This window comes from Mauremys reevesii, linkage group 2, assembly GCF_016161935.1.
Source record: "Mauremys reevesii isolate NIE-2019 linkage group 2, ASM1616193v1, whole genome shotgun sequence".
NCBI lineage: Eukaryota > Metazoa > Chordata > Testudines > Geoemydidae > Mauremys > Mauremys reevesii.
Window position 1 is genome coordinate 260639584 of NC_052624.1, and position 23341 is coordinate 260662924.

Consider the following 23341-nt stretch of genomic DNA (forward strand, 5'->3'; position numbering starts at 1 on the left):
ATGTACAAGTTAGACATTAAACCACTAACTAAAAGATAACAGTTCAAATACCAGCACATTAACGATTTTCCCCATTAAGAATTGATGATAATAATAATGCTGAATTCCCACATCTGTATGGCATTAAGAACTGAAATGTGTGGCTTTATATACAGCCTTTCCTAGCAGAATGATAAAAACAGCAGTTCAACACGAAAAGGGTCACCGTTAGGCTTTGGGGCAGCCTGTGTTATATTATAAACAGAGAAGGCAGATGGCAGCAATGGAAACAATTGTGATCACACCAGCCTGTGTTTCTAGCATCTGTCATTGCTGAATGATGTTAACAAGACCGCAGCATGAATTATCACCGTGCAGAGATCAGCAAACAGGTATACACTGAGTACTATCATTCTAAATCCTTAAGTGCATTATAAGAAGTAAATAATGTGATTACCCACTCAAATATAGCTTGCCTATTGATGCACATCACATAGAAATAATAGGTCTGAATCCAAACCGCTCTGAACTTTGAGGGTGACTGAGGGCTGAACCTAGATCTGGTTCAGATTTTCCAAACTGGCACCTCTCTGTATAATGGGCCAAATGAAAAAAACACAGTTACAAACACCTCCAAACTTGGGATGTCTGAAATGACATCAAGGACCAGATCTTCAGACAATATAAATAACCATAACACCTGGATCTGGCCCCTGAATTTTGTGTCTGGATTGCTTCTGTAATAACACACATAAGAGAAGTCAGGAAAACACCTCTTTTACCGAATGGTGGTAGGCCTCAACCAGAGCCTGTGGAAGTTAATGAGAGTCTTTCCATTGACCTCAATGGGTTTTGGATCATGTGAGTTCAATCTTGCAACTCTTACTCATATAAATCATCCCATTGAAGCTGATGGGACTACATGTGTGATTTATGTTTGCAGGCCCGAGCCCTAAATTCCAATTAAGAAACACATTGCTAGCAATAAATGAGCAATATATAATCACTCCTCACCTAAAACACAACTGCTTTCCAAGATAATTCATTTTATTATAAAATTCATTTCAGGATCTTTGGTGTAGTATTGTAGGGCCCTTCTTTACTTGAACAGCATAGAAAGCATGGAATAGCCACTTTTAAAAGATTTGATGTTACACTGAAATGGTTTTGCAGAGCGAATAAAAAATTAGCAGTTTAATTGTTCTCTTTTAATGTCATCTGAAAGGCTTCATTAATCTAAGAAGCTGACACCAAGATCATTATTGCAAAACAATTAGATTTAAAATGTATTCAGAAAGTATTTTCATTCTATCTGGGAGGAAGGGGATTGTTTCGTTAGAACACATGTGATCTGCTAGCCAATTAGACATCAGTAATGAAGCTACTGATGCCTGGTAAAACTAGAGAATCATGGTTTGTTTCATCTCATCATGAAGGAGTTTATTTAAAACAAACAAACAAATCACTTAGCCGGCAACCCAATGACAAATTTGAGAACAAGCAATAATAATGATAAACAGTTATGTGGTGCTTTCTCATTCACTCAAAGCACTTTAAAGAGGTGGGGATCATTATCTGCATTGTACAATCAGAGACTGTTGAGTACACACAGATTTGTGACTGGCCTTATTCACTGTCTGCTTTCTCCAATTGCACTTCTGGACTCCTCTGTGATGTGAGATATCTCCTCTTCCATTGTATGGATTCAGTTATAACACAGAGAGGCTGTGTGGTCTGGTGGATAGGGTAGTTGGCTGGGATTCAGGAGCCCTCACTTCTATTTTTTGGTTGACCTGTTGTGTGATTCGGACCAAGACCCTCACTTCTCTTATTCCTGCTATTCTTTGTTTAATTTGTAAGCTCTCTGGGGCAGGGACCATCTCTATGTGCCCATACAGTGCCTACCACAATGAGGTCCCAATCATGAGTGGAACCGCTAGATACTACTGTAATATAAATATAATAATAATAGGAGATATACCAATCTCCTAGAACTGGAAGGGACCTTAAAAGGTCATTGAGTCCAGCCCCCTGCCTTCACTAGCAGGACCAAGTACTGATTTTTGCCCCAGATTCCTAAGTGGTCCCCTCAAGAATTGAACTCACAACCCTGGGTTTAGCAGGCCAATGCTCAAACCACTGAGCTATCCCTCCCCCTATGAATAGTGGCAGAGCCTCGCTCAGAGACAGCTGAGCTCAAGGTAAGCATTAAGGTAGAAACCACTGCAGAGTGATTAGGCCTGGATAAGGAGATATCTGATAGATTTGCTGATCATGTTGAAACCAGATGAAATAAATGGTTTCAAATTAATTGGCCAAGACATGAGGGAATCCACTTTAAAACAGACATCTGGTTCCTTTTATTCAGAAGAAACAAACTTCAATTCCTTGGGGATGAATGGATGGACAGACAGACAGCAATCTCGGTGAGGAAACCATGGCTTCCTGTGTCAGAATAGCACTAACCTGAGACCAAGGATGAGGCTTTGAGCAAGGAGAGGACATGGGGGACAAGGCTAATAAACCATTACCATGAGGTACTGTATAAGGTTGTACAAGGTTTGGGCGGGATTTACGGTGCTTGTGAAAGATGTAGGATTGGCAGCAACAGAACCAAAACCTCCTCTCTATTTACAGAGCAAATATAGCAGAAGTAGTAGTTATACAAACTTCCTCACCTTTCCTCATCAACATTCTTTAGTTCTGGTTGGAGAAACTACTTCTAATGACAGGTTAGTTCAGATTTTGTGCCCATTCAATCCTTTGCTTCTGTACTTGGCCTCTAAACTGCCAACAAGGATGTCAATTAGTGCCAGTTGTTCAAAGAGGCAATTTGTTGTCCACCAGCAGCAGCCTGGAAATAAAGTAAAAAAGCCTTGAAAAGGATCAGTTATCCAACACAGCCACTTTCCACTTAATGTTGATTTCTGCTGTCATGCACAAAGTGGGTGGTAGTTTATTCTTGCTGGCAGCAGGCATAAACTATCAACCTCTTGGTTTGAGAAAGCAAAAATCAATTTAGAAAGGAAAGTGGCCATGAGCAGGATGACAGATCATTTTAAAGGCTTCACTTTATCTTTCAGTCCCTGCTGGGGAACAGAGCAATAACAAGGTTTGTTTGTTGGTTTCATAATGACAGCACCCCACTCTATCCTAATTACTGGTCTAACCCAGTTACCACGTGCCTAATTTACCCCCTTGCAGCTATTTCTGTCTCTCGTTGATTAAAGCATGGTTCTATTTTCAAGCCTATTTTGCTCCACCTTAAATTTGAATTTCCACCATGAAAGGAGGTCTGGCATATTGTATTTAAATTAAATAAAATGAAAAAAGGGCTTTTTTTAAACTCAAGTCATGAAGCCCAATACAGTCAGTGGCCAGACTGCAAGATACGGATGTCAGCAGCCATTTCTTAAGCTCTGGAAGGATAAAAATATATCTAGAGAATGAGAGAGAAATATATAGAGGTGGAAATAGATTATTTTAATGTGCTTTACATGGGGCTACATCTTGAGAGCACCTGGAAACCAAGGCTTGTTCAAAAGGTGGCTGCCTATTTGTTGAGCAAAGTTTCATGCTAAAAGCACACAGTACCAGTACTCTGAGATCTGCACTGCTTGCCCGTCAGCTTCCAAGTGGAGAGCAATATCTTGGTTCTAACCTAAGAAGCATTTGGTGGTTCGTAACCTTGCTACCTGAGTGACCATCTCTCTCTCCAGAAGATATTTCCACAATGGAGGTGCTTGAGCTGCAACTTGCTTGTTATAAATGTGAAGGAGTTGCTGGCAGTGTGTTCTCCAACCAGACTCCTTAACTCTGGAATGTAATTAACGCCATGGAGAGACTTTTAGAAGACACAAGAATGAAAAGATTAGGACTGCTTAGTTTAGAAAGAAGGGGAATGAGATTCATGGGTTATAAGGTCAGAAGGAACCATTGTGATTACCTAGTCTAACCTCCTATAAACCAGGAATCATACCTATGTCTTTTACATGAGATGCAAGAATTGTACTACCGAAGCACCAATGGGAACATGATAGAGAAATGTAAATTTAAAAATGATGGAGGAGGTAATTTAGGAGCTCTGATTCACTTTCCTTCATTATACAAGAATGTGGAGACATTCTAGGAAACTGAATGGCAATACATTAAAAACTTAATAAAAGGAGCAACTTGTTTACACACTACATTAATAACCTCTGGGACTCATTGCCACAAGCTATATAAGATTCAAGAAAGGATTACACATTTATATGGATGATGAGAACAGCCACAATTAGAGTAAAAAAGTAGACAGGACATAAACACTCATGCTTCAGAGCATTAGTTAAGAATTGGCTGTTAAGTTACTGTTCTGAATCTGTATGACAGTTCCATGTGCCTAACATTATTATTAGCAGCAGGAACCTGCCATCTTTATGTCTGCAGCAGAAGAGAGTAGATATATCACTAGGGATGAATGACAATCAAAATATGCCTTACTCCCACCTATGCTGTGAACTAAATCCTTCTGAAGTCAATGGAAGTTTTCCCAGTGACTTCAACAGGCTTTGAATCTGGTTCCTGAACTCTGTTTCTACTCTGTGAAATAGTATATGCTTACATATCAGATGTACTCCCTTTGTTTGTGTTCACAGTAATACCTGTTGGCTTTAGAAATAAAAATAAGTTTTTAGCTGCTTCTCGCTCCTGTTAGCTTTTCTGATCTAGCATAGCTGAGGGAAATCTAGCAGGTTTCTTCTCCTCTTTGTGCTTCATCAACAAATTAGCTTCTTAAGTTCTAATCTTTTATACTTGCACAAACCCATTGAGGCAATGGGGTTGCACAGATGTCACCAAAAGCCTTATTTGGCCCATATAATTTTTTTTTTTTTTACTGATGCATGTGATGATGAATGAGAGAAAAAGAACCCAGACTGATTCCCAGCTCCTAGGTTGAATTGCATGTATAGCAGTTGTAATTTAATAAATTGGATCCTGACTTATTGAGGTGCAATAAACATGAAATCCTATAAAGCTTACCTTTTTCTGCAGTCGCCTTTTAAAGACAAGTGTACTTTAGGGAAGACCAATGGGACTGTGTCAAACCTTCCTCTTGAAATCTGTACAGGTCCTAGTCTGCAATGCATCATACAGAATGTGAAAAATCTGGAATGTTTAGACAGTGGGCTAATAGGGTGATGGTCAGATTTGCTGGTCCCCTTGTGCAGCAATATTAAAGTTGTTGGTGGTGTTTTTCTTCTTCTACAATGGTATTAAAACAGGCCCAACATGTTTTGTGGATTACATGCTGCCCCTTATATGATGCACACTGCTCACTGAAGTGTCCAATCTAACAATACTCATATCGTGCATTGATGGATCCTCCATCACATAAGGTCTTTTAATCAAGATTGGCTATGTATCTTTCTGAAGATATACGGTAGCTCTATCAGAAGTTCTGGGCTTAATGCAGGAAGCACTTAATGAAATTCTGTGGTCTATGCTATGCAGGAGGTCAAACTAGATCATTCTAATGCTCCTGACTATTTGCTGGCTTGAAATCTATAGGTGAAATCCTTTTCCCATTGAAGTCAGTAAGAGTTTTGCCATTAACTTCAAAGAAATCAGGATTTCTTCCTATCAATCTATGAAATAAATGTTATTTGACTTCAGATAAAATGTGTCTCTTTAGCTGTATTTTGCACACAAGCATTAGCACTATTTTTTGTTCAGACTTTTCTCAAACTACCTTATATCAGATGCTTTCTTAAACACTCCATGTGTATTTATTTAAGTGTCTGAGGACTACGGCACTATATTTCCATTACAAACAGAAACAAAGATACTCATTGCAAAAGCTCATGTTTAACCAAGTTAGGATGGAGAATTAAATAGAGGGCCAGATCCTCAGCTGGAGTATATCAGCAATGAAGCTAATGGAGCTATAGGCATTTATACCAGTCTGAGGTTCTGGCCTGGAAAAATCAGGAAACATAAGGCAATTATATCTCAGTCACATTGCTTGTACGTATTAAGGAATAAATTTAACAGCATATCTAATAATAATAAAAAATGACATATGATTCACATTGGGGCTGAATGAATTGGTTATTCTTTGTCTTTAAAATTCCTAAACTCTGTCCCTGCTGTGTGTCAGAATCACCTCCCTTACAAACAGATTTTCTCTGTTTCTAATGGCTCTCCTTGCTTATGAACTAGGAAGAAGTCAATTAAATTGAAAGGAAAAAATTCCCCAAGGAAAAAGAAAGCACTATAAAAGTAAATAGTTTCTTCTTTGTTCACCAAAGCTTTCTTTTTCACTGCCCCCACCATTCTTAAGATAAAACCAAAATTCCCAATGTAAAGAATACTCTGCCATCAAGCTTGAAAATTTGCCTTTCCTTCAGACCATAAAGGGCAAATAACAGTGAGCTTGTGAAACTGCCCAAGAAAGCAGAAAAAGGCTGGCTCCTAATAATGAGAGTATCTTGAAAACAGCTCTAAGTCCATAGAGAACTGTTCAGCTTGTCACATCTCTAATGGTGAAATAGGCTGTCAATTTTTTTCCTTATTCATTTTCAGCCCAATGCTTAACTTTGGGCTGTCTGTGCAGAGGCAATCACATCACAGAGACAGAAGTGATAACTCCTCTCCATATTACTTCAATGAGAATTTTTTTCCAGAAAAAGGAGTCCAGAATTGGATCCATGTGAAGATATGAATTAATGATAATAAAGGCTGGATTCTTATCTGGCATATATGGCTGTGTTTCAGATGTCCAAAACAATAACAAAGGGAAGAGCAATCCATCTGGCCAAGTGACATTTATCTATCAGGCTAAACTATTTGGAAAAGCAAATTTATGTGCCAAGGTTATAAAGATGCTAAAAGACACTATTTAATTATCCCTTAGTTGAGCAGAGAAGTCCAGAAAGAGCACGATATGGGACTAATGGACCAGCAAAAATGCAAAGTACCATTCAGCACTAAAGTAATTGGGCAGAACACAGAAAGAGACCAGGATAAATGATTACTTCATTAATTTTAAAATTAAAGGGCAAGATAAGGCGGTCACTATCATAGTGTTATTAAGGTAAAACTGGCTAATCAGCACAATTTAAATGTAAAGATGTCATCCAATGCCTACCAATTTGAGAAGAGCATAAGATAAAGTAATTCAATGTAGCTTTAACAATCAAACCATACAGATCAGTATTTTTGTCTAAGAGAGTTCTAATTTATTGTAGCCTTGGTTTAAAGCACTGGTTTGTGTGTGATATCAATGAGCCTACCTCAGAAGGTTCAGAGCTTGGGTTCAGTTCAGACAAAAGTTTGGATGCTGTAATGCTTTGAAACTTTCTAAGCTTGCCAGTAGATCCCCTGACCCTTCTTTCCCATACAATTCTTCCACAGAAACCATTATCTGCTTTTCCACACAACTCCTGGCCCCTCCTGGCCCCACCCTCTTCACCCGCTCTCTGCAACATGGCCCAACTCCTGGGCTGCCTTCTTGAAGGGCAAATGTAGTTGCTAGGTACTATCTTCAACATGGATGTCTCATTTTCAAAATCAGAATTCCCCTATGCGAGTTTGTAGTGTCTTCTAAGAAATGTGTTCCTCCTCCCACTAACTGATTTGTCTGTAAGCTCTCCTCCTTGTTCCATTGATTTATCACTTTCAGCGTTAAAATGGCTTATCTCCACAAGTGCAGCCTGGGATTGAGAAAGTCCTGAGCACAGAAGATCCTGCTCTCTGTTCCTTCATGAACAACTTAGAACTGGGGGGGAGGGGAATTTCACCCAAAACATTGTGAGGATTGTTGTTTTTTTGCCAAAAATGCAGATTTGGGTCTACCTAAACATTTTGCAAATTCATGTCAAATTCACTGAATTGTTTTGGTTAAAAAAATCAAAATGTTTAGTTTCTACATTTCAAAAAAACATTTTGATTTTTCAGTTTGAAATGTCTTTTCATTTAGAATTTTATTTCATTTTTTTTTAAAGATTGTAAATAAACCCTCAAACACAAAACATTTATTTTCAGGTCAAACAAAACATTTTATTCAACCCAAAATGAGTTTTTGTTTTCCTATTTTCTTTTTTGGGTCATCCACCAAACCAGAAAAACCAGTTACTCACACAGCTATAGGACAAAGCTTTTGAATATAAGAAATAACACAATTTGGGGTGGGGGGAGGAAGTGGGGGTAGATATTCTTTTCTTCTGTGTTCTTTTGCCCATGAATTGCCCTAGAACATTCTTTTCTATTAAAAAAGCTTGCATAGGCTTGAGTAGCCTGGAGCCTCCCTCACAAATAAAATCTTATTACTGGATCTTGCAGTAAGTAGCTCAAGTGTTATAAAATCCAAGAACAACTACTGTAGCTCTTGCAGTCCACAGGCAACAGCGATTTGCTTATTGCAAATGGATTTAATATGCCTTATGTTCAATCTAACATGCCCGTCTGACAGACTGAAACTTTGTTTACTAATATTACATCCTGGTTGTGACATTGAAATGTGGCATCTCTTGAGACTAAAAGCCTTAAGGCCTGTGTATTATATGCTTAATCTGTTATTAACTGCACTTTGTTTCCTCTTATACTTAACTGTGAGTTGCAGAAGGACAGTAAGTTTATGCTTTCTATTGATGGACATGATGGTATGTAATGACTGCCAGGCTTTGCAATTTATTAGCAATAATGCACCTCGGCTATATTAAACATTTAAATGAAAAAACAATTGCACAATAAAATGATAAATGGAGAACATTCATATTCCAGGCTATCATCCAAATAAAAGTTTATGAGGAAAGATGGTATAAATAAATAGACACAGATGGACAGATAGAAGGAATAGGATAAGACTCAGATTAGATAGATAGATAGTAGTGATTTGCTGGCAAATTTTAAGAGGTTTTCCTTGAAAAATTTCCTGTTCATTGGGTGAAACATGTGACATTCTCTGAGTCAATACTCTATCACGCATCTCCTCAAATCCACCACTATTTCCATACTGTTCCCTGTACCTTCCCCTCTGAATTTCAATCCTTCCATCTTCACACCTGGTCCAATACCTCTTGATCTAGTCTGGCTGTCTTCCCTATACTTTGTAAAGGTTCCTCTAGGTGACTCTCCTTCCTGCTAGTTGTTCCTCCTACCTGCAGCAGCGGTGGTAGAAGATGAGTCGTCCTGCAGCCTCTGCCATTGAAATGATTGGGTGCCTGGGGAGCAGATCTCCTTTGCTGATAGGCTGTGTGATCAGGTGGAGAATGGATAGGATGATTTATATTTTTCTAGAGTCGATGCCATCAACAGGAACAGAGTTAGGCCAATTCTGAGTGCTTATGCAAATTTCACCCAAAGGCTTTAGGAAAAAAATCTATACATAATATGTGATTCACAGCATAAATATATGTATTCCTCAGTCATAAAAGACCCTCACATTGTTTGAAATGTAAGCATTGTAATTCTGTAATTTGAACTCAGTCACAAAATGCCCAGTCCATTAGCTAGTTAGGTATGCTTCTCTTTCGTATGTGCCCTGTGATACCAACAACACACTTTTAACAGCGTATTTGTTACTCCAGCATGTGGCCTGTTACAAAATTTTGACAAAACCAAAAATTCTTAAAATTCATTTGATTGACACTGAGCTGGCTAGACAGAGTGCAGTTCTTTTAAAAAAGACAAAATTCTGAATTCTACTCTGATGTCGCCCATGATTTTACTTCCACAATTTTCCATTTTGCTTCATCCAGCTGTGACACAACCTCCTTCCCGGCCTAGACATTTGATAAAAGTCTGAATCTACCATTTTAAATATGAAAAGAGGTGGCAGAAATGCAGATCATCAGACTCCTTCACATCTGGGCTTGACCTGACCATTGTATTTGGAATTAGGCAAATTGGCCATGTATTGGAAAAGTCCCATATCTGGTCTGAAGGACATTTTGATTTTATCTTTCCAATTCTCTGTGGTTAATTAGATTAGGACAGATTGCGCCTACATTTGGAAACCAGGGATGCTACAAGATTTCCCACTGCAGAATTTGCAAACTCCCAAACATCCATCTATTGTTCCCATCTTGGATTACCTCCAACTAAACATGGAATTTTCATGGTGGCTTTTGAAGTACTAGAAACACAAGTTTGGTTTTAAACTATATCGGTAAGCAGGGATAATTCTCAAAGGAGATCTAATAAAAGTAAACCACAACTATTGAGTAATCAGATCTTGTAATCACAGCTTTCTACACTCTGAAGCTTCTTTGTCAAAGGCCCTGCAAGACTCTATATCATTTATTTGTAACAAAATATGTAACACACACTTTTATATATGCTTCTTTCAGCTGGCCTCACTTTGTATTGGTCTAAAACATAGAGATCTCCATCGAACTCCTCCTCAGGTAAAGCACATATAGATGGCACCATGAGTGTGCTGATGGGTGCTGTTTGGTGTGTTATAATTAGGGATGCCCTTGATCTGGAAAACCAGATCCTAACACCCTTCAGTTCTGGAGAAGTTTGAATAAAGTTCAGATTTTGGATCAGCATTGTACAACTTAGGCCTATCTCAAACTGAAATAAGGAAGCTGAATGATAAATCCTAAGGAATCTGTAGTAATGCTCCAAAGCACTACAGTTTAAAGTTGTGTGGTCCAGCATTTTTGTTCAGTACTGTGGTATTTAAGTTATTTTTAATCAAGATAATTTAAAGAGATATTTACAAAGGCATTTAAAAAGGGAAGCATCCTGTGACCATAGGCATCTGTCACACTTGCACTCATTTTAATACAGAGCTACTTAAATGTATATGATTTGAAATGAAAGGGCAAGAGATTGAGCTGCGGCTACAGTGCGTTCTATTGGTCTGTCATGTCAGTTTAGGGTGAAAGATAACATTTTCTGTGCCTGTAAGGTTCTCTTAAAATTAATCTGTGTTGCTTATTACACTTCTATACATACTTTGTGTGGATGTCAGTCAAGGGAGAATGTAGATGGAGAGTCAAATTGTTTTGAATTACATGAGTTTCTAGAAGTTTTAAAAACCTCAACACCATAATTTTTCAGGAGCATTGTTTATTTGCTTTTTTTTTTTTAACTGTCTATACATGTTGTGCTGAAAACTTAAACTGGCTCTAAAATAGACGTTGCATTTTGAAAATATTTAGGAACAAATCTTTAATCTGTTAGATTAAAAATTGGAGAAGGTGTGACAGACCAGGGTACAATCCAGACTAATGAGCAGCTGTGTCATCCCTGCCTTACAATGCCTTGCTTAAGGGACTTCCACCTGGGCTGCTCACAAACAGCCTTCCAGCATACAAGCCGCATCCTGAGTATGTATGTGTAACTACAGCCTGCCAGCCGCACTTGGGTTATACTCTATCTCTCACCAGTCCTGGTTATATTGCAGGTGAGCCCAACACTCCCCCAGTCTTAGATTTTCCCTCAGAAATGTGTGTCCTGTACTACCCAGCCCTCTCCTGGGCAATGCAAGTTATATTAACTCCATTATTTCTTTAATAGAAATAATGCACACAACTTGCCACCCCAAATGGATTTTCCCAAACACTTCAATTTAAACATGCTGGATTAGATAAAACAATAAAATAAATTTATTAACTACAAAGAGATTTGAAGTGAGTACAAGTAATGAGGCATCAAAGTCAGAAATGGTCACAAGAAAAATAAAGTTAAAATGCAATTTAACAAATTATGTTAAATTCCAAGCAAAGTTTTCTCACCACATGTTTTCAGCAGTTTTAATGGCCAAACTTCTTAGGTCAGGACATCTTCTCCCAAAGTCCAACGGAGGCTTCCTTTGTTGCGTGAGGTGTAGCGAATGCAATGGTTAGGAAGAGCAAGAGTGATCCAGTGGGGTGTTTGTACCTCCTTTTTATAGGCTCAAATCACACTCTTGAAAAAAATTTCCAGTTGGGTACCAGAAGACAAAGAATCTATGTGGAAGGATGTTATCTGCTGCCTTTTTCTCACCTGTTTGAGCTTCCTTTGTTTCCCTTCTTTCTTGATGATTCTGTTTACTGCTTAAATGCATATCAAACAGAGCACACATTCCTTTGTTTAGGACAGACGTATTTGCCAAACTCACTATGGACAAGCAAAAATGTGTGTTTTGAAACATGTGTTAACATCATACAGGGGAATCTTAAAACTTCACATACAATGTCACCACACACATTTTATCAGGACAGTAATGACCAGCAAATTGAATTTTCAAATGATACCTTAAAAGGCATACTTTTTACAAAGATTACAATAGCACAAGGATCGGCAACCTTTGGCACACAGTCCATCAGGGAAATCCACTGGCAGGCTGGGATGGTTTGTTTACCTGCAGCATCCAGCTGGGCCTTCATTATCTCTAGGTAATTATACACCCCTCCCTATAACACCATCATTTCTGAGCATCTCACAAGCCTTAATGAATTTATCCTTGCAACATTACTGTTCGGTAGTAAAACATTATTGTCCCCATTTTACAGACAGAACTAAGGCACAGACAGCCTGGTCCAAGGCCCTTTAAAGTCAATGGAAAACTTCCCATTGATTTCAGTGAACTTTGGATCAGGCCCAGAGAGATTCAATGACTTACCCAAGGCCACACAGGAAGGCTGTGGCAGAGCCAGGAAGTAAATCCAGGAAATTACTCTTGAGTCCCAGTCCATTCCCTTAATTAGACTATCTGTCCTTTTTTTCCAAATTAAAAATTCTAGCAACGCTATATATAGATACACATATGGTTAATTATATTTTCTAATTTAAAGGAGACAAATGACACTAATTGTTCACTTAAATCATGCAAAAATCCATAAAACAGGGCATAAATGAGGTCAGGAAAGGACCTTTAAATTGCATAGCAACATTTTTGAAAAACGTTCTTAATATTGTATTCTTATGAACTCACACAAATAGTTCTTTTCAATTCGTTAATGAATGTGGTGGCCTATAAAGGAAACCCTGTCAAAAACTTGTATTTCAGCTCCCATGTGGGACATCTTTTAAAAACAAACCTGCACTCTTATGACTCAAACTGGCACTTCAGTCCCAGATAGGCATCTCCAAATAGATGGGAGTGAGTTCTTCTGTCACACTGGATCGAATGATGGAGCGATTGAGGTGAATGGAGCTGTAACTGTGTAGCATCAGTGTAAAGTGACAGGAGAATCAGATACGTAAGTAGCAACAATGTGCATGAATAAAATCCATGTCCTAACAGACAAATCATTTTGTCTTAGCTTAGGAAATGTTAGTTGCCAGAGAGGGCCAAAATAGAGATAGAAAATGGTTTTCTTCCTACAGATTGTGACTAAACTATATGGGAGAAAGGGGAAAATGGAAAATGTTTTTGTCTCATAGAGGATGGCATTATTTGCTGGTACATGGCATGCATTATATTGCAGTGTTAAGCATGTCAACACAGCTGCTGTTTGGCTACAGAATACCAAAAACTAGTGACAATTTGGTGGATGTGCTATGGCGGGCAACACATGTTGGTGTTGACTCTGACAGACTTTCTCACATGGAAACAGGAATCAGTTGTAGAAACTCTGACAGAGAATCCCTGTTAGGCTTCATCAGTGTACTGTTTTTACTTTATGAGTTATTCCTTTAAATCGGTGGGAGATTATGAAAATCCGAGCACTTTTGAAAATAAGTCCACTTATTTGAGTGCCTATATGAGGATTTAGATGCATAATTTTAGGCATTCAACTTGGCCACATACTATAATGTGTGTATACATTATACTTGTTTAATAATAAATGTGATAAATCATGGGACTATTTGATAAATTACATTTATCAAGCAACTGTGACTGCTTCACTTGCACTCTGACCATTAATTTGTGACTGCTGGGACTTACTCTAATGTTTCAAATCAATGTATCAGGAAATGTTTCCTTTCTTCTACCCATTTATTTAGTATTAGACCAAGTATTAGTATTTATTTAGTATTAGATCAAGAACTGGAGATATTCAGTCCTGGACCAGAGATAGTTTTATAGTCTGATATCTCCTTGGTTGTTCGTGAATTAAGAAGGTAATGAGAAACACAGTAAAACATTTTAACATAGCAGATAGCCTAGGTGACAGCTCTGACATGTGACGTTCAAACGATAAAATGTCTGTTTGAAAGAATTACGGAACATTTGATATCATTGGCGGTATATTCCTATCTATTTTAATTTAGAATGCTTCACCCTTGACAGAAGGTCAGATACATGGAGTGAACAATAAATGGTCTTATCTAAATTAGGTGATGATAAAGTAATTTTACAGCTTTCTCCTGTCACTAGTTTAGCATAAAAATAGTGATATCCTCACTAATGCCTTTATCAAGAATCATGTGCTGTACTATAATGTTCACTGTACTGAAGATAAACTGAACTACTCAAAGTTATTTCAAGTACAGTGTCAGTCTCCTAATAACACAGTTATTTATATTCTAGGTTGCTGCATTACCTAAATATAGTCACACTTGCTATCTATATACAAGGGGGCGCATGCACAAAGAACTCATCTTCAGAAATCATAGAAACACAGAGAGGAAATATGGACCCCCTTCAATACCTGTATGAGAACTGTGGAATTGTTTTAGCTCCAGAGGTACTAGGGCACCTGCAAGAAGAGTGCTACTTGAGCAACAGTTCTTAGGAAGGGGGACGGGGTCACGGGGAGCCCTCTGACTCACCTGCTGCTGGAGACTCTGGCAGCTGACCAGGAAACTCAGGTGACCGTGAGGCCATCTGATGAGCATGATGCCCACCCCTAGTCTGATCCCATGAAGGGGGATGCTGGGGAGTCTCCTTTTAAGTATTTGAACTACAAAGATGAGTCACATGTATGCAAGGTATAAAATGTCAAGGGGTCTGTGGCTGTGGGAGCAGAGGAACCAACTGTGGCTGCATAAATCTAAAATGGGTATTTAATGGTCTCTACAAACAGCTGGGTTTGTAGAGACCCTGAAGATCCTGGACAGCATTAGATCAGAGGATACAGATGTATCAGCCACTAGTTGGTTTTGCCCATCCTGGAGAGAAGTTATTGAAGAGGACACAGAGTAAAGTTGAGGATGGATATATGGCTTTAAGGATGTCACTAGGCATAGAACTATCTAAGGCCTGGTCTACACTATGACTTTAGGTGGAATTTAGCAGGGTGGGGGTTCCCTGAGTGAGGGGCTGGGGAAATCAAGGCACAGTGGGGCACAGCAGACAGATTATCCCCCTTTCCACCCCCCCAATGGCACCAGTACCTACTTTGGAGCCTGATCCAGGAGCCAGCCAGTTCTCTCTGTCAGGTTGTAGGACGGGAAGAGCAGCAGCTCCTACACTGAGCTGCTCCTCCAGGCTCCAGCAGCAGCTGCTGCTCTTCCTGCCACATGGTGGCAGAGGCCAATTTCTGCAGGTAACTGGACTTTTAGTGTCCAGTCAGCTGTGCTGATTGGACACTGCCAGTTTCCCTTTTCAACCAGACGGTCTAGTCGAAAACTTAATATTATACCTTGTCGTGGCTAAATAATATTGCCAATTCAATTTGATGAATGTTTAGATTTGGGCAATCAAGGTAACACTCACAGACAGGGGCTGAGACTTGTTTAATATTAAATTAAATAAAAAATGTTTAAAATGGTTTATTGTTCAAACTATCTGACAATTCAAAAAAAGTCATGGAAGTTTTAAAATAGTTTATTTTCAAAAGTAAACCCCATTCTACCTCAAATTTGAAAAGTTGGAGGGTGCCACAAACCTCTTGCATATTTATAAAAATAAGAACATGTTGTAAGTAGGGCTCTCAAGTGATTAAAAAATTAATTGTTATTAACCGCACTGTTAACAACAGAATACCATTCATTTTAAATATTTTGGATGTTTATTACATTTTCAAATTGTGATGGGTTGGATCACAGAAACCCTATTGGGAACTGCCACCCGATGCGCCAACACTACCTCTGCTCCTGTTTTCCTGCCAGCTCAGGACTCCAGCACCCTGTCTTGCTGAGCCAGACACTCCCGTCTGCTCCAACAAAGACCCAGGGTCTGAATTACTTGCCCCAAAGCTGCAGGTTTACCTGAAAACAGCTCACAGAAGTGTTCTTGTCTTTAGCACTCCAGTGCCCAACTGCCAATGGGATCTAAACCCAAATAAATGCGTTTTGCCCCATATAAAGCTTATGCAGGGTAAACTCATAAATTGTTTACCCTCTATAACACTGATAGAGAGAAATGCACAGTTGTTTGCTCCCCCAGGTATTAATACATACTCTGAGTTAATTAATAAGTAAAAAGTGATTTTATTAAATACAGAAAGTAGGATTTAAGTGGTTCCAAGTAGTGACAGACGGAACAAAGTAAGTCACCAAGCAAAATAAAATCAAATGCGCAAATCTATGTCTAATCAAACTGAATACAGATAATCTCACCCTCAGAGATGCTTCAGTAAGTTTTTTTTCTCAGACTGGACACCTTCCAGGCCTGGGCACAGCTCTTGTTCCAGCTCAGGTGGTGGCCAGGGGATTCTTCATGATGGCTCCTCTCCCACTTTGTTCTCTTCCACCCCTTTATATATCTTTTGCACAAGGCGGGAATCCTTTTGTCCCTCTCTGAGTTCCCACCCCCTCCTTCTCAATGGAAAGACACCAGGTTAAAGATGGATTCCAGTTCAGGTGACGTGATCACATGTCACTGCAAGACTTCATTACCCACTTGCCAGCACACAGGTATACAGGAAGACTTACAGGTATAAAACACCCATCTGCAGCCAATGGTCCTAGTTAATGAGTCATCAAGATTCCAAACCACCATTAATGGCCCACACTTTACATAATTACAATAGGCCCTCAGAGTTACATTTCATATTTCTAGTTTCAGATACAAGAGTGGTACATTTCTACAAATAGGATGATTACACTCAGTAGACTATAAACTTTGTAACGATATCTTACAAGAGACCTTTTGCATGAAGCATATCTCAGTTACATTATATTCACTTATTATTAAATTTTTATAAAACCATATAGACTGCACAACATCACACAAATATATCAATTTCATTTACAACACAGAATACGAAGTATACAGTGTTCACTTTATTTTTATTACAAATATTTACACTAAAAAACAAAATTGTATTTTTCAATTCATCTCATAGAAGTACTGTTGTGCAATATCTTTATCATGAAAGTTGAACTTATAAATGTAGAATTATGTAAAAAAAGCCCTGTATTTAAAAATAAAATAATGTAAAACTTTAGAGCCTACAAATCCACTCTGTCCTGTTTCTTGGTCAGCCAATCACTCAGACAAACAAGGTCGGTTATAATTTGCAGGAGGTAATGCTTCCTGCTTCTTCTTTACAATGTCACCTGAAAGTGAGAACAAGCGGTCACATGGCAAAGATATTTATGTGCCAGATGCGCTAAAGATTCATATGTCCCTTCATGCTTCAACCACCATTCCAGAGGACATGCTTCCATGCTGATGATGGGTTCTGTTTGTAAGCAGTGTGGACTGACGCATGTTCATTGTCATCATCTGAGTCAGATGCCACCAGTAGAAGGTTGATTTTCTTTTTTGATGGTGTGGGTTCTGCAGTTTCTGCATCAGTGTGTTTCTCTTTTAAGACTTCTAAAAACGTGCTCCACACCTCATCCCTCTCAGATTTTGAAAGGCAGATTCTTAAACCTGGGGTCAAGTGCTGTAGCTATTTTTAGAATTCTCACATTGGTAGCTTCTTTGCATTTTGTCAAATCTGCTGTGAAAGTGTTCTTAAAATGAACAACATGTGTTGGGTCATCATCTAAGACTGCTATAATATGAAATATATGCAGAATGTGGGTAAAACAGATCAGGAGACATACAATTCTCCCCCAAGGTGTTCAGTCACAAATGTAATTGACGCATTATTTTTTTAACGAGCATCATCAGCTTGGAATCACGTCATCTGGAATGGTGGCCGAAGCATGAAGGGGCATGTGAATGTTTAGCATGTAAATACTTTGCAAACCGAGTTACAAAAGTGCCATACAAACACATGTTCTCACTTTCAGGTGACACTGTAAATAACAAGCAGGCAGCAGTATCTTCCATCAATGTAAACAAACTTGTTTGTCTTAGCAATTGGAAGAATAAGAAGTAGGACTGAGTGGACTTGAAAGTCTAAAGTTTTACACTGTTTTGTTTTTGAGTGCAGTTATGTAACCAAAAAAATCTGCATTTGTAAGTTACACTTTCATGATGAAGAGATTGCGCTTCAGCAATTGTATGAGGTGAATTGAAAAATACTATTTCTTTTGTTTATCATTTTTGCAGTGCAAGTATTTGTAATAAAAAATAATAATATAAAGTGAGTACTGTGCACTTTGTATTCTGTGTTGTAATTGAAATCAATATTGACAATGTAGAAAAACATCCAAAAATATTTAATAAATTTCAATTGGTATTCTATTGTTATAAGTGCAATTAATTGTGATTAATTTTTTTAATCACGATTAATTTTTTGAGTTAATCACATGAGTTAACTGCGATTAATTGGCAGCCCTAGTTGTAAGAACAAATTTCTCCTGACCACACAGTTAAAAGCTGAGGGTAATTGAGGTCTGTTTACTGTGGTGGTGCTATGTCCATTTTTATTTAAAAACAAACCAACACTTTAAGCACAAAAGAAACATGTTTAAAATGAAAAAAAAACTAAGACATTCATTGCCAGCTACAAGTCCTCAGCCAGCAGTGGGGGTACAGTAACATTTGGGGTTGTTATGGATGGTGATTTATTGCTTAATACTGTAAAACGGCTAAGCAGTGTTCTGTTTTTAATTGCAATAGAAAAAATATATTTTAACTAAAAAATTAACCAAAAACAGCTCTGTTGTGTAGACAAGTATCAGAGGGGTAGCCTTGTTAGTCTGGTTCTGTAGAAGCAGCAAAGAATCCTGTGGCACCTTATAGACTAACAGACGTTTCGCAGCATGAGCTTTCATGGGTGAATACCCACTTCTTCGGATGCAAGTAGTGGAAATTTCCAGGGGCAGGTTTATATATGCAAGCAAGAAGCAAGCTAACGAGGTTAGTTCAATCAGGGAGGATGAGGCCCTGTTCTAGCAGTTGAGTGAAAACCAAGGGAGGAGAAACTGGTTCTGTAGTTGGCAAGCCATTCACAGTCTTTGTTTAATCCTGAGTTTATGGTGTCAAATTTGCAGATGAACTGGAGCTCAGCAGTTTCTCTTTGAAGTCTGGTCCTAAAGTTTTTTTGCTGCAGGATGGCCACCTTAAGATCTGCTGTTGTGTGGCCAGGGAGGTTGAAGTGTTCTCCTACAGGTTTTTGTATATTGCCATTCCTAATATCTGATTTGTGTCCATTTATCCTTTTCCTTAGAGACTGTCCAGTTTGGCCGATGTACATAGCAGAGGGGCATTGCTGGCCCACAGACCACAAAAGGGAATGTTGGGAGGGATCCATAAAATTTGTCTGTCTTATTAATTAAGAGCTGTAGTGATCCAAACAACCAGCTAAATATAGACATTTGATTGAAACAAAAAGGTAGACAGGGATAAAAAACAGTGCTTCCTCTTCTTCTCTTTTTTTTAATTTTAACGTAACAGAAAACATTTTGGAGATAATGGCTACTGGACTGCAAGAGATATACTGTTTATTTTATAGCTCTGAAAAAATATACTTTTTTCTCTTTGTATAGCCTTACTAATAATGATACATGTCTTTAGTGTGATCGTTTTAGTGAGGAACCAACAACTGCAAGCTGTTGCTCACCAAGGCTAGGTAAAATTCCTTTACTATGCATGTGTTTCTGACAAATCTTGTTTTAAACAGGCTGTGAAGGGGTTTGTGTAAACACAGTAAATTAAGCATTTGGAGAATAATACTAAATAAAATTTTACTTGCTCATTAAGCCTATAGAGGAAAACAGAGGAAACATGCACCATTGGTTCTTTATCTCATTTGAAAGTAAATTTCTGAAATATTGCTAACGTGTGTGTGTGTGTGTGTTTAAAAAAGGGTTAAAATGTTGGTTTATGGCCTAGTTTGCTATTTGTATTTTAGTTGTACATGGTATATCTTTATCCTCTGGAAAAATGTGTGTTTTCCCAAAAAGGGTCCAGATATGTGTGTGTGTTGCTTTTGCACAGGCTGGAGCAATGTATTGATATTACACTTGGCTTTAATGTTTTCTCTCTAGTATAAAACACTTGGGCTTTATCTAGTTTTAGCAGTGTGATGGAGTGCTCCATTCACTGCTAAGATGGTGCCTCCTCCTGGTCACTGTAGGGAATAGCTTGCCCCATCTACACTCCTTCCCACAATCGCACTCTGTCACTCCATTTCTGTCTGCCAGTCTGTAGCCCCTCTCTTGCTCCATGAACTGTTGCTGCCTCTTTGTGACTCGGCCCTCCGGCCAGGTAACCCATTTCCCCTTCTGGGGTTGGAAAATCTTTCTTCACCAGCAATCCTAGGCAGTCTTCCCATTCGCTGCCTTATAGTGTTTCTCCCTCAGTGGCTGGCAGGGGAACCAGGGCCCACCCTCTACTCCAGGTTCCAGCTTAGCTATAATCAGCTATAATCAGTAGTCAAGGTCTGTTCCCTCTTAGAACTTACTGCCATTCCCTGAGCCCTGTCCTACCTTCCTGGCTCCCCCTCCCCACCCCCTCTGGGTTTTCCAACCCAAATGCACCTCCCTTCTCCCACAGAAGGACTGCAGACTTTCCCAGCACTCCCCTCTATCAGCTTCCTGCCTTTATAAATCCAACCCTGCTTGTTTCTCCCCAGTTGAGCTCCCTCCCTCAGTCAGGGGATTGCTTAGCCACCTGATTTCTCTCAGTTGTGGTCTGTTTGGTTAATTAGCCCCCTTCTTAGCCTACACTAACCCTTTCCAGGCATGTGTGTGGTGAACAACCCCTTACAAGGGGTAATAATGAAAAGTGTGTAAAGTAAGTGAGCTTTTTCTACTTTTGTGGGGAAAAAATGTATGGGGGGAATTGTTGGAATGCTTTTGATCATGGATGCTCCGTGAAATGTACTGCAGTTAAAAACGTGTGTCTCTCTGTTGGAGAAACAACATTAGTAGAAATAACCAAAAATGTATGTGTGTGTGTTTTACAGCCTGAAATAGATTTTGTAAAGCAATGCCTTTTATGTGATTTTTGAACAGCAAAAAATACCATCGTATTTTATTTTTAAATTTTACAAGACTGTTTCATATGTTTTGTAACAAGGCCGTCATTTGTCATCCACAGGGTGGTCAAATGAAGAGAGATTCTTAGACGTTGGAGTTAATAAGCTAAAAAGAAAGTACCATCAGAGGATGAAAATTCTTCAGCATTACCAGCTGACAGATGGCTGAACTTTATTAAATATATTTTGATCATTTGTTTGGTTGTTTGCACAGTTTTGTTTTTAAGCAAATAAATAGGTGTGTCAGTGTGTGGGGGTGATAAAGAGAGAGGAAAGGAATTAAGATATTTGTGAATTGTTTAAAGTGGGTATTTAATACTAAATTTGGAATGTCTGTTTCCAAATCAGACTTGAGCAACTCTCCTGGTTATGACACAGACAAAGCTCCAGAGATACCACCATGACAAGAACCGCAAAAAAGCTGGGAATCTGCTCTAACAAGACCACCACAAAGCAATAGAAGAACTTAACCAGAGAGTCAAGACAGTCCAACACTCAGATACATCAAGCCAAAAGGACAAAACAAAGAATCAGCTAAAAAACACCAAAACAACAATGCAAACACAGGTCCAGTTCCTCAGTGGCTGACACCACACCCAGCCCTGAGAAAGCTGAGAGTGAAAATACAAAGATTCACAAAAGCATATGCTTTAGGGGATGTGAATAAAAAAACAACCGAGGACTGAAAGTTCAAACACTACGCCAACTGTTGATTAAATATAGTCTCTCTTCATGGATAGTGACCAATTTGTTGGAGCTCTTTGTGAGGATTCTGATGCTTTGATGATAGATGGTTTAGGATACAACTTTGGATGAAACTAATTTTTTTTTCAAAAGATAGCCTGTAGCTCTGAACAAAAGTGAATAGGTGTGGGTATCAAGACCGTACAGAGACAAGGGTGTAAAAAGGGGTGTAAGTAGGGCTATGTGTGGTTTGAGAGGCACCCAGATTGGGGGTATGAACAGGGGTGCCCAATGTTGTGGGAAAAACAATTTGGTGGTAAGAATAGAGATTTTAGGGTATTGGGGAGTAAGTGGGAAACAATTTTAAGGGAAGCAGCAAAGAATCCTGTGGCACCTTATAGACTAACAGACGTTTTGCAGCATGAGCTTTCATGGGTGAATACCCACTTCTTTGGATGCAAGCAGTGGAAATTTCCAGGGGCAGGTGTATATATAAGCAAGCAAGAAGCAAGCTAGAGATAACGAGGTTAGATCAATCAGGGAGGATGAGGCCCTGTTCCAGCAGCTGAGGTGTGAAAACCAAGGGAGGAGAAACTGGTTCTGTAATTGGCAAGCCATTCACAGTCTTTGTTTAGTCCTGAGCTGATGGTGTTAAATTTGCAGATGAACTGGAGCTTAGCAGTTTCTCTTTGAAGTCTGGTCCTAAAGTTTTTTTGCTGTAGGATGGCCACCTTAAAATCTGCTATTGTGTGGCCAGGGAGGTTGAAGTTTGTGGCCAGATGGCGAATATAGGTTTTTGTATATTGCCATTCCTAATGTCTGATTTGTGTCCATTTATCCTTTTCCTTAGAGACTGTCCAGTTTGGCCGATGTACATAGCAGAGGGGCATTGCTGGCATATGATGGCATATATTACACTGGTGGACGTGCAGGTGAATGAACCGGTGATGGTGTGGCTGATCTGGTTAGGTCCTGTGATGGTGTTGCTGGTGTAGATATGTGGGCGGAGTTGGCATCGAGGTTTGTTGCATGGGTTGGTTCCAGAGCTAGAGTTACTATGGTGCAGTGTGCAGTTGCTGGTGAGAATATGCTTCAGGTTGGCAGGTTGTCTGTGGGCAAGGACTGGCCTGCCACCCAAGGCCTGTGAAAGCGTGGGATCATTGTCCAGGATGGGTTGTAGATCCCTGATGATGCGGTGGAGGGGTTTGAGCTGGGGACTGTATGTGATGGCCAGTGGAGTCCTGTTGGTTTCTTTCTTGGGTTTGTCTTGCAGTAGGAGGCTTCTGGGTACACATCTGGCTCTGTTGATCTGTTTCCTTATTTCCTTTACTGTAGTCTTGAGAATGCTTGGTGGAGATTTTCTAGGTGTTGGTCTCTGTCTGCGGGGTTAGAGCAGATACGGTTGTACCTCAGTGCTTGGCTGTAGACAATGGATCTTGTGGTGTGCCCGGGATGGAAGCTGGAGGCATGAAGGTAGGCATAGTGGTCGG

The 23341-nt window shown here is 39.2% G+C and overlaps 1 long non-coding RNA gene across 1 annotated transcript; it reads left to right on the forward strand.

Moving 5' to 3' along the window:
• The first annotated feature begins 231 nt into the window (after positions 1-231).
• Positions 232-21868, forward strand: LOC120399652. Its single transcript, XR_005595274.1, has 3 exons — positions 232-371; positions 2348-2516; positions 21516-21868. It is a non-coding gene; the product is annotated as an uncharacterized LOC120399652 (long non-coding RNA).
• The last annotated feature ends 1473 nt before the right edge of the window (positions 21869-23341 follow it).